This window comes from Trematomus bernacchii, unplaced genomic scaffold (genome assembly GCF_902827165.1).
Source record: "Trematomus bernacchii unplaced genomic scaffold, fTreBer1.1, whole genome shotgun sequence".
Lineage (NCBI taxonomy): Eukaryota > Metazoa > Chordata > Actinopteri > Perciformes > Nototheniidae > Trematomus > Trematomus bernacchii.
The window spans coordinates 276569-288819 of record NW_022987600.1 but is presented as its reverse complement, the minus strand read 5'-3'; positions in this window follow the sequence as shown (position 1 = coordinate 288819).

The window sequence follows — 12251 nt, the reverse complement described above, 5'->3', positions numbered from 1 at the left end:
GCACAGATACATTGGATGAACCTATGGATTAACTGCAGCATCGTTTTATCGTTTTAATGCCATTGAAGACCAGTTTTGACCAAGGTAAGCCATGTTTACGTGTTTAGCTACTTAGCTCCACATGTTATGATGTACGCTTTCGTTTATAGCGTCGCAAATGTTTATCACTGAGTGTTGAGGAGGGCACCACTAGATTCAGTGTCTCCAGGACACCAAAAACGATCTAGGATAAGTAATAAGGGAGTTATGAGTGAGTTTAAGTGCCGTTTTAGGTTAAATATTTTTCGCTCGTGGCTAATTCAGAGGCTGAGTGTTAGCATTGTGGGTTTTTTTTGAAAAAAAAAATTAAAAAGATCAGTTAGCTGAGTTTCTTCCCGTTACATGGATATAACACATTCATAGTTTTATTCAATATTAAGATTCCTTAGACGTTGTTTCCTGCAAATGACGCGTTTATCCGCCCGGTACCGGGCGGGCCGTGCGTAACAGGTTAAGGGGCTCTTACCAGTTTTTTTTTCCAAAGAGGAGGAGGAAATGGTTGAATATGTTTCAGCTTTATTTCTCTTTGAATACATTACAGATGTGTTCTTTATTCTGCTTGCTCTGCTCTTTTTGTTCAACGTGTGAAAGCTCACCTGGCTTCTGAAACCATCTGTGCTCACTTCCTGCTTGCTGAATTGAAAAAGCTAAAGATGATTTCCTCCTTGTGTTGTGGCTCTGAATTCTCCTGCAGATCATCGGATGAACGCCAAACGCCTCATTCATCAAACCTCTGCTGGTTTTACTGCGATTAACAATCTGTGAGACTGTCCTTAGCAGTTTCTCACAGATATTGAAGTGATTGTTATTTTGTGTATATTGATTGTTGTGCTTGTATTTATGTCTTAATGTGTGCACATGTATAAATGTGTCTGTTGATTGTGTATATATAAGTATATATATTTGTATTTTGGGATACGGTATTTCGATCTCTCTGTACACACAAACTGAAAGATTGACAATAAAGTTGACTTTGACTAATAATAATAATAGATTACATTTATTATAGCGCCTTTCAAGGGACCCAAGGCCACTTTACATGGTTTGGGCAAATAATAAAGTAAAGATTCAATAAATAGCAGTAGGAGTTGAAGCAGAGGGACTTTGATGGGTTAGGGGTCAAAGGCCATGGTGAACAGGTGAGTTTTTAATAATAATACATGACACTTATATAGCACTTTTCTAAAAACTCAAAGACGCTTTGATAGAGAATAAATGATGACTTGAAGATGTCCAGGGATAGTAATAGGCTAGCTAAACCCTAATAAATAGTCCTTACTGCGATTAAGAGTGGCAGCAATTCACAGTGAGTGCTCCCTTCAAATTCCCGAGCCCTGACAGAGAGATGCAAGTACAACGATAAGAGTGGTTCATGTGTGTGTGTGATGGAGCAATCGGCTGGTTTGGCGGTGACTTCACACACGCTTGGCAGCCGGCGACATAATGACTTGTTGTTTTCCAAGAGCATCCACTCCGATTTCTGCCCCCTCGTCCAGTTTTAGACAGCGGATCCAAATTTGTCTAAATGAGAGGCTATTAACATGTGTCACACCCAATTATGTTCAGCATCCTTGTCTCTAATTGCATTCTGCCCGGCAACACAATGCTGGGGAGATGTTTCCCTTCATCTGTGCAGACCACCCAGCTTGTGAATCACAGATTGTTTGCACCACAGATTTGGCTTCTGACAGAAGGCTGGGAACAAAACAACAGAGGCTTAATCTCTCCACTGTGGGTCTCAGTGCAAGGATAATATGAGAGAACAATGTGTGTTGGTGACAGCATCTTTAACGCTACACTCTAACTCATATTAACTGCAATCCTGTCGCCTATAAATTACATTTATGTAGCACTAATTTGTTAGAGCAAAGGCATCCTGTGAAGACTGAACTACTGGATAAATCTTTTTGTTACGTAATCGTGTTGAAATACAGACCAAAAACATAAGCTCATTGCGGAGGGTATTAACAATATACAGACACTATATCAATATTTTTCATATCCATTGTGCTATTCATTGGATGCTTCCAGGTTATGAACTCAATCAGGATTACTTATATGATTATTTAAAATGCAATTTGCAGTAAAACGGTTTGGGTTATCCTATTTTTTCTGACCTTTTGAAGAGTATCGACCACTTTTAGGCAAAACATTATCATACAAAAGTGAATTGTTGAAGCAAAATAAGTACTTTGGATCTCTAAATGTTGCCCAAAGTGGAAATCCACTTTACTTGCTGAAATGACAGAAACACTTATGTACAATCAGCCTTGAAACTAGTGGGAACCTTTAACTCAAATCACTGATGGATGTGGGAATTGCTGACCAAGGGTACTGAAAGTAATTATAGAACCCCGAGAGCAGGAGAGAGTCAAGGGAAGCTTATAAAAGTTAACAGCATTTAATTAGACAAAAGATGCGGCGGTGTACAAATGAAATTGCAAGCGGAGACACTCTCCCCATGTGTTGGTCAGCCCAGGTCAGGAGGAGAAGCGGTCGATTCTTGGCTTGGTCTTCCTGTTGTCATCTGAGGTCTTCTCCTATTGGCCAGCGTCGTCGGGGGGGCGGGTCCAATGCAATTCCTGCCTGTCTGTGGTTATTTAAACATTCCCTGATAAACGTTATTCAGCGTCAATAAATGAGTGCTAATCCCAGTGTGTTTAGTGTACAACATCACATGTTATTTCACGGTTTCAAAACGTTTAGCCACATGCTAATGCTAACCGGAAATGAAGAATTTCCAGAATAAAAGTGTTAAGTTAATAGTTAGTGTGAACTTCCGGTTTTTTCAGAATAAAACTGCTTTAAATTAAAAGATGCCATATCAACATTGATTTTAATTTCTTACAATCCCTCCTTACATACCTTTTAAGGTCAACCACACCTGCAACCTGCCCATCAGCCACACTATTAAAGCCCTACCGGTTTGTTGCGTGCCGCTCTAGCTTTTTGCCAGCAGATTTTTTGACAACTTTGCCTGCTTTTGCCTCACACTGATTTTTTTGTCTCTCCCAGGAGGAATCCAAGGCCTTCCACACAATCATGACCAGCCAGGCCTCTCCACCCTGGAACAACTGTTTCCCACTGCCGCCATAACCAACCTCCACTCCCAGCTCCCCTTTTCTAATAGAGTGGCGAAGTCCCTCCCCTTCCGGTGGAGCTCCATGGGACCTTATTTCGGAAAAAATATGTATTGAAGTCAATGGATGAGAGAAAGATTATCTTTCGATCCTGTTTGAATTGTGCCACGAATTACACATATTATGATGTTTGTCAATTTAAAAGATAATTTTGCAAGTCAAAAAAAAAAAAATCTGTCGTAAAACTGTGAAGTAACACATTTTTTTGTGTGAAACGCTCAATGAACTACATCTCTTGAACAACAACAAGATGGCCGTCACTACTGTCTTGTCAAAAAAGTGATTGACTATCACCACAATGAAACACGTCCAGAAGAATGTCATGCAAAGCTGCCTGCCTTCGATTCTCTCTGAACTGCCTGATCTTTTTAATGTCAACCATTTGTGCAGATAGCATGAAGTAGAGAAGATCGCCGAAGCTAATGTAGCGTTAGCGTTTCTCCCCCGGGCTTAAATGGTGTATTATAGAATGATCACACCGGTGTGACAGTACTCTTCAAAGGGTTCACGAAATATGACTACTACTCTTACTGTTTAACATTTTGGGTTACTTAATGTTACTTCATGTTAAGGCTAATCAAAATGACAAGGCTAAGCCGGCTGTAATGCTAACTAACGTGCTTGCTACTAGCTAGGTAGCTAACTTGATCCAGTCACTCCTGGTCCTTTCATCAGACGGGAAGCGAAAGAACGAGCAAGACCCATTGCTGGTATGATAACAACCTGGTACTAAGCACACAGGCATCTTGTTAAGGTTATCTTATCTTAGCTATCTCTATTTTAGTGGAGGAAAACAATTGTGGGATTTGTAGTCTTTCTAGTTGCGTATTTTTCATAGTCTTATATTTCAACAGTTTTACGACAAACTGTGACTTTTTTGACATGGAAATTATTTTTTAAGATTGACAAACATCATATGTGTAATTCATGGCACAATTCAAACGGGATCGAAAGATAACTTTTCTCTCTCCATTGACTTCAATACATAATCTTTCCGAAATAAGGTCCCATGGACCGGAAGTAGATGGACGTGACTTTGCCACTCTATAAACAAATGTTACGCTCACCAGCTGATTCCGTCATGTTTAAAATCAAAATCATCCTAGTGACCACAGTGGTCAGTCCAGTTACCCAGTAATTTTGAGTTGAAGAATTACAGGAATATCATGTCTTTATTTTCTAATAATGTTAAAATATATTTTTGTAAATTGTTACCACAGAACATTTGCATAACGTAAAGCACGTTATCCTAAATAATAACATTCTGGCAACATAAAAAAATCTAACTTGCAGCTGAAAACGTTTTAAGAATAGTAGGGCATAATGTTCTAACAATGTTATCAAAAGCATTTAAAAAAGGTTTTTCGAGAACGTTATCCTACCTTTCAGAATAACAAAAACACTTGCAACTGAAAATGTTTTAAGAATAGTAGGGCACAATGTTATCAAAATGTTTTTAAGAAGGTCATCACAAAACATTTTAAGAATGTTTTTAGAGAATGTTATCCTACCTTTCAGAAGAACATTCTGGGAACCAAACTAAAACTTCCCGCTGAAAACATTCCTAGAACAATGAATGGTAACATTCTCAGAATGTTTTTAGAACCAAACATTTCTATGTGGGTTTGCAACCAGGAAACAATCATATCTGTGCTTGTGGTCTGGAGTGAAGGCTTATAAAAAACTGGGGGCTGTTTTACCCTAAGCTGCCTCAATAAATACTAGAGAGCTTCAACATTTCAGTGGCACTTCTAACGGGAAACTGAAGTGAAAATGATTTCTTGTTCCAACTCGTTGACGACTTTGAGTGCCTCCATCAGAGTTTCTACTTTGTTTGATATCTCCACATAGCGACGTGTTAATTACAGTTTCATCTCTTTCAGGTGCATTACATGACGGCGCTAAAGGTCACAGCTGCTTCCCACACACTGTATTTTTCTTGTCACATTATCATCTCTCCATGGAAACATAACCACAGTTCTGCTTCAGCGGCTGTGAGCTCCATGACCTCACATAAGATGAAGCATAAAGATGTAATTGCGTAACGCACCATGTCCACCTTTTGTTCTCTTCATCATGCTAAGCCATAATTGCTGTCTTGGCATTTGGAGAGGTCGTCAGGGTGCAATCGTTTCTGTTGGTAACTCTGCAGAACCAATCAGGAAGCATGTACAGCAAAGCATGTGAAATATGAAACTAAAAGGAAGTCGTCTTTGCTTTTTAGAGCTGGAAGAAATTCAAACAAACAGCTGTCCCACACCAACTTTTTAGGAATGTTACGATGAGAAAGGTCACATCTTAGTTGTTAAGCATTCGGACACTTCTTCTGGCTTTTAATCAAATATATATAAGTGACAGACCTTATTGGCAAAACATAAAAGCAGTTGGGCAAAACACAGGCAGCAACAACAATACTGTATAAATGGATGGTAGAAAAGCAATTACAAGATTAGCATATGCTATATAAACTGCTTTAGGTGTACATGTTTTTTTAATTGTTTCATATTCATTGCCACAAGTGGAAGAAATTGGCTATTTGTTTTTTGCACCTCTCATACCTTTTCCACCGACTATAGACTAACACGAAGTTGACAAAATCCACCTTCAAAGAATAGACCTATACTAATAGAAAGTGTGAAAATACTATAAAGAAATGTAAAAACTCCTAGAAATGATCACGCTAATGGGATTTTTAAGGCAGTTATTGTCAATAACTGACCTAAAATCCAGGCTAAATAAAGGATGATATTCTCAGTACAAAATGTATTACAGTAAAAACCTGTGTGTTTCTGAACCAGCAGTCTGGTTCATATGAAATGCTCTTTGCAGAGGAATACTCCCCGTACATGCCTCCTTGTTATTTTCCCATCAAAGAGAAAACATTAAGAGGATTTAGGGATTATATTCCTACATGCGCTGACACCAGTCCTTTACGTATTATTAGAGTTGGTGGAAATACATCACGTTTTGTCATAATTGCCTGGAAAGTCGAAGGAAACACATGCGAGTGCCTATCTCCTGAAAACACCATTAATTTACTCCTCCGCTCCCTCGGGATTTCTCTGCTGCCAAGAAATGAGCCGCTGATCACACTTAGCCGAAACAGCCCTGTGTATGTTCTTTGTTTCGTTTTTTGAGACATGCAGGTTCATTTTCATCATTTTCCTTTCACTATATTTCCTCTCAGCCCCACATATTCACATGTGAGAACTTCCCATTAAATCTGTTCTGCTGCTGCTTGCTCGAAAGGCTTTGTAAAAAAAAGACTAGATGATCATTATTTTATATCCCATCTGATCTCCTGTAGGTTTTGAACCCGACTTCTAGACTTGTATTCTCTTTAGGCTCTAATCAAAAACAAGTTGTGGGACATCATGGCCAACTATTTCTCCTAAAAGTTACATTATAGTTTAATGCAGAGTCAATGGATTATCATTGCACTTTTAACCACAGTTAACGTCATACTCGTGAGTTTCTATGATACTTTATGAATGATTATACAGTTGTGGTCAAAAGTATACATACACTTGTAAAGAACATGTATTTCATGACAGTCTTGACTTTTCAATAATTTCAATTAATTGGTAAATGGGTTACCAGCGGTAGTCACTCGCAAGAAGTTAAGAGGACATGTCATGAAGTTAAATTGATTTACACAACTTTCTACATCGTCAAAATTGATAATTCATGTATGTATATTTTTGACCCAGCAGATTTGATCTTTTTTCAGAAGACCCATTATAAATTCATAAAATAACCAAATTTCATGATTTTTGTTTTGTGACAAAGTAGTATGTGCTCCAATCAGTCTTTCACAGAAAAATAAGAGATGTAGAAATTCATGAAAAGTCAAGACTGTCATGAAATAGATGTTCTTTACAAGTTTATGTAAACTTTTGACCACAACTGGATGTTGTTTATGCACAGACATAGGGTAAATCTCTCCTCCTGCATGGTGGATTTTCTTAATTCATTCGTGCATCTAGAATAACAAATTTGATATATTTTTCACTTCACACGGATCTGCACTCATAGACAAGTCATAAAAAGGCACATAATGTTTTCCACACAAACCCACGCACATGATAAGGTGGTGCTTTTTACAGCTCCATTCATCATCCTGCTCTCTGTGCTCCATCCGAGGATTACTCATTAATTAAAGTAAAAGAAACCGCATGCATTTCGTGTCTCTACAAATGCTCTGCAGAGGAGTACAAACACTTACATTTCATTTGCCTTTTCGTCCTGCTAGTCAGTGAAAAGAAGAGATGTTCTGCCAGAACTACAGCCGCCCCACACGACCAGGACAAGAAGTACAGAAACTCTAACACCGTGTTCAACTCCTGCAAGAATGAATGAAAATTCACCTTTTTGATTAAAACTGAGAGTTATTTTAATGAAGTTATGGGATGATGAGACACAGAGGAACTTAAGCATTACATTTAAATATTATTAACTTAAAGGTGGGGTAGGTAATTTTGGAGTGCGCTAGAATTTGAAAATACACAACCGGGAAAAATCTGCCACTTCCTTACAGAGCCCCTCCTCCAACACACACGAACGTGCACATGACCAATGAGGGCACGAGATAAGTTTGTGCACGAGATGGAAGGCTGACAGGCAGGTAGGCCATCCAGTTATTTTAGCCGGGCCGGCTCAGATGATTGGTCGTGCTTTTTACAGCGCCACGGCTTCCACAGATGACATTTTTTAATGTATTTATTGTCAAAGCATTTAATGTATTCATTGCTATCGGGATGTTAAGAGCATTCCATGGAATATAACAAATGTTTCTGAAATAAATTACATACCCCACCTTTAAATAAATACTATTTCTCCCTGAAATGCAGAAATCTTATCACAATCAAGAGGTTTTGAGGGGGTGAGGAAGTGTGTGTGTTATCCACTCTATGAAACTCTTTGAGAGGAACACACCTGTGGGAGAGACTGGTCTGGTGTTAATGATTTCCAACAGGACACTCTGGGACTGAGAAATTAAAAAACGGAGATGCTAGAAAAGTTAATGATGGAGAATGTAATTATCAAACGGATCCATAAAGCGATGCAACTGGCCGCTGAGGCTGGATGCATTGTTGTTCAAGTTCAAATGTGCATTCTTCAGTAATATTAGTTTATTTTACTCTTCAAAGTTAATTACTAAAATAGTTGCTAAATTGTTATTTTCACACATTACATTTTTGTGCTTTAGAGAAAAGTGGAAAGCAGATTTACATCTGTTTTGTAACATTTTCGTGAACTTTGACCTTCTTTGACATGATTTACTTTTCAACTTTACACGCCTTTGTTACTCTGTGCTGAATTTCAGAAACCAATAAGCTATTGGTCCGACGACATTATATATTAATATATCAGGTGTTCCGTTTTACCCAACTGGTAACCAAATACTTTTTCTTTGCACCACTCATTGTTTACAGTTTGATTATTACGTTGAGACACAAAAATTGAGTTTATGGTAAATTGACTGTACTTATATAGAGCTTTATCCAGTCTCTACGACCCCTCAAAGCACCTCATTCATGCAGAGCAGTGCCACTTGCTCTAGTAAGCTAACACTCACACACCGAGTGTTTCTCAATGTCGAGGAAGGCTGCTCCAGAGCCACTATTTCAAGCATACTACGTCATCGAGTGCCGCCGAAGGACTGTTCCAATGTCCAGCGTACTTCGTAGCGAGAAATTTCGAGGCTGCAGATGTGTAGACTCCGCGGTCTTAAAATCCCCACAATGCTTTGCGCACAGACCAATTTCCAAATCTTTGGCAGAAATCGCGCTCCATTTAAGGCGGGGCCTCGCATATGACGCACACCTGTTAGCCTGTTCCACAATTATTTGTTTTCCGAGGCTAGGAAGGATTCTTGCCTCGCTTCGGAAGCAAGTGACTCGGAAGACATGTGTTACCAAGGATGCGTCCTCGACATTGAGAAACACCCACCGTTGGCCATCGGAGACACATCGACATGTTGACGGCAAAGACTGGGATCAAACCAACAACCTTCTGGTTGAAAGGCGACCGCACTCCCTCTCAGCGATGATGATTTTGATAAAGAATACTCTGAACATGAATTCTAAATGTCGAATGGGGTTTTGATGATAGTTATCATATTTCTTCAAATGCTAAAAGTATAGCTAAAATGTATTATAAATGACTTTTATGAAGCATTGCATACTTTCAGGAAATATTACTTGCTTCACAATCATTGGCTCATTTATTACCCAGTAACACAAGTCACATCTCTCTTCTCAGAGCGAGACTTTGATACACATTTAACAACTACCTGTAAAACCAATTCCTTGATTTCAGTATTCACTATCTTCATGTTAACTTGTTTACACAGATTTGCTCCTCCTAACAGTACCATCAGGTCTTTTAATTTTGCATTTGCTTTCACACCGTGTGTATTCATGTGTGCTTGTACATAGATATTTATAAATGCTTATGTAAGTGTGTGTGTGGGTGTGTTATAGCAGAACCAATGAAGCCTATCCCTGCATTGTTTCACAGCGCAGAGGTGAGCTGACCTTCTGTGAGCTAATTAGGGTTTGCAAGAGCAGAGATAATGAGAGGGAAGCACGCCACATGTGAAAAATACATGACTCCCCCATTTACCGACAAATTAGCTGCCTAGATGGCGTGAAGCACAAAACAACAACTGGTAAAGGTCAGAAAGGAGACGCGGAGAGATTTCCTCAGGTTTTTTCTGCTTTTTCCCCAAGAAACCTGGTAATTCCTCCACCTGTGGGGCCTAATTAGTCATCAGTGAAGACCTGGATGTTTTTACTCTCCGGGGGTAACATCGTCACCATGTGGTCGGGACTCATTACAGCCCCTGACTTCACTTCAAGAGCTGAGACAGGTATCACATTCTCCAGAGGTGAAGAGGAAGAAAGAGCCCTCTGTCATTTATTCACATCATAGAAGTCATTATCCCCGTCTGAATGGATGTCCAAAAGCTCCAGTCTGACGTCCGAGAGAGAGCGGGGGGGTGTGATCTTTATGGGGATAAAAGATTAGTCACTGAGGGTGTGAAGAGTTCATTACAGGAGAAGAGAATGCCTTTTGAAATCTTGTTCCTCTGTGATTGGAGGATTATTTAACACAGGAAGGGACAACTGATTCAGAAATGTCTTGCAGTCAAACAATAAGAGGACATATTCTGCTCATTCTCAGGTTTCATATCAGTATTTAGTGTCTCTACTGTGACATGTCTCCATGCTTTAATGTTCAGAAAGCTCTTTATTTCTCTCATGCTGCAGCACTTCTTGTCACCCTCTGTCTGGCTGCTTCTCACTTCTCTTATTTTTCATTTCCTCGGTCTCGGTATCACCGGAAGTTGATTTGTCTGCGCCATCTTGAGTAGCATCCCACTGCCCTTATTATTTTTCCCTTTGTAGTTAAAAGGAAGCGGGATTCGTCATCTGGCCTTGTCCCGTTAATGGAGATGAGTGAAGCCAGGGACGAAGAGCTACTGGAGCATAGCCGGGCGATGCTTCAGGGGGTGCAGAACGGCAATGCTGAGTTCCTACGGATCTTCAACGTCTCAGAGCAGAGCAGAATCGAGCAGAGCCGGATCGACGGACTCGCCAGAATCGCAAAGGCCGAGCATGACGGCCACATGCTTGGCTTGTTAGACAGGATGGTGAAGGTGATGGAGGCCAACAGCAAACAATGACATTATTTTTGTATCTCCATTGTTCATGCCTGTTTACATTCTGTGATTTGTATACAAAAGAAAACACAATTCAAGTCTGATCCAGTGATTTTATTGTAAGAGGCATGATACAAAATAGATCAGGTTTAACTGCAGTAATACTCCATCAATGCAGATCTAACGTCAGCTCCTTCTTGTCTACCGTTCTCTGGAAAAGGGTGTAAAGGGGGTTGGTTGTACACAACTTCATGGCAATATTCAGTGAAGTTGTCGCTATGTTCCTCACATATGTTGTGTAGTACACAGCAAGTCACTGTCATTATTTTGGTGAGCTCCAGCTCACAGTCGTTCCTTTTTAGGAGGCACCTCCATCTTCCTTTTAGCCTTCCAAAAGCCATCTCAACAACCGACCGTGCACTGCTCAGCCTGTAATTGTAGGTGTGCTGTTCAGGGGTCAGTCTCTCGGTGTCCGAAAATGGTTTCATCAGCCATCTTTGCATTGGATAGGCTGGGTCACCAATCAGGTAATGTCCCACATCACAGCCAGAGATGGCTATTTTGTTTTGGCCTAGCAACACTCCATCACTGATAGCCACCCAAAGATTGGATTGTTTTAGCACTCTAGCATCATGTACACTACCTGGGTCACCAACACACACATCCCAGAACATCCCCCTGCCATCAACAACAGCCTGTAGAACAACAGAATGCCATCCTTTTCTGTTATAATAGTCCTTGGGATAATTTTGTGGTGCTAAAATAGGGATGTGGCTTCCATCTATTGCACCAACACACTGTGGTGCTCTCCAACGGTTGTTGAAAAAAGTGGCCATTTCCACCAACTTCTCCACATTAGGGAATTTGATATGGAGTGGAAGCAGAACTTCCATGGTTGCCCTGCAGAAATCCTGAACACAGAGGCAAACGGTGCTTAGGCCTACCCCGAAAAGATGGCTGATGGTCCTGTATTCTCCGCCGGTGGCCAGCTTCCAGAGGGCAATTGCAACCCGTTTTTTAGTGGTTATACACCGACGGTAATTTGTGTTTCTTCTCCCCAAAACGCCGCCGAGCTGGTTGCAGATGTACTCAAAGGAGTCCCAGGACACTCGGAAATTCTGCACGAATTGCTGAGGGGAGAAGTCGGAAGCAATGGTGTTCCACCAATCGGAAGATCTGGGCTGTGTCCAAATAACACGCGACCTCCGCCATTTCAACATGATCTGTGGAAATAACATTGAGAATCCGTTTTAATGTTATACCATAGTAATTAATGCTGCAAAGCTGGGTATTTTGAGCTTGGCACATGCAGAGGCTAACAACAACTAGCTCTAACGCCATCGAATAGGACGTATGTTTACCTCCCGTTTCCTACGGAATCGTTGTTGAAGTAGATCCTGAAGACC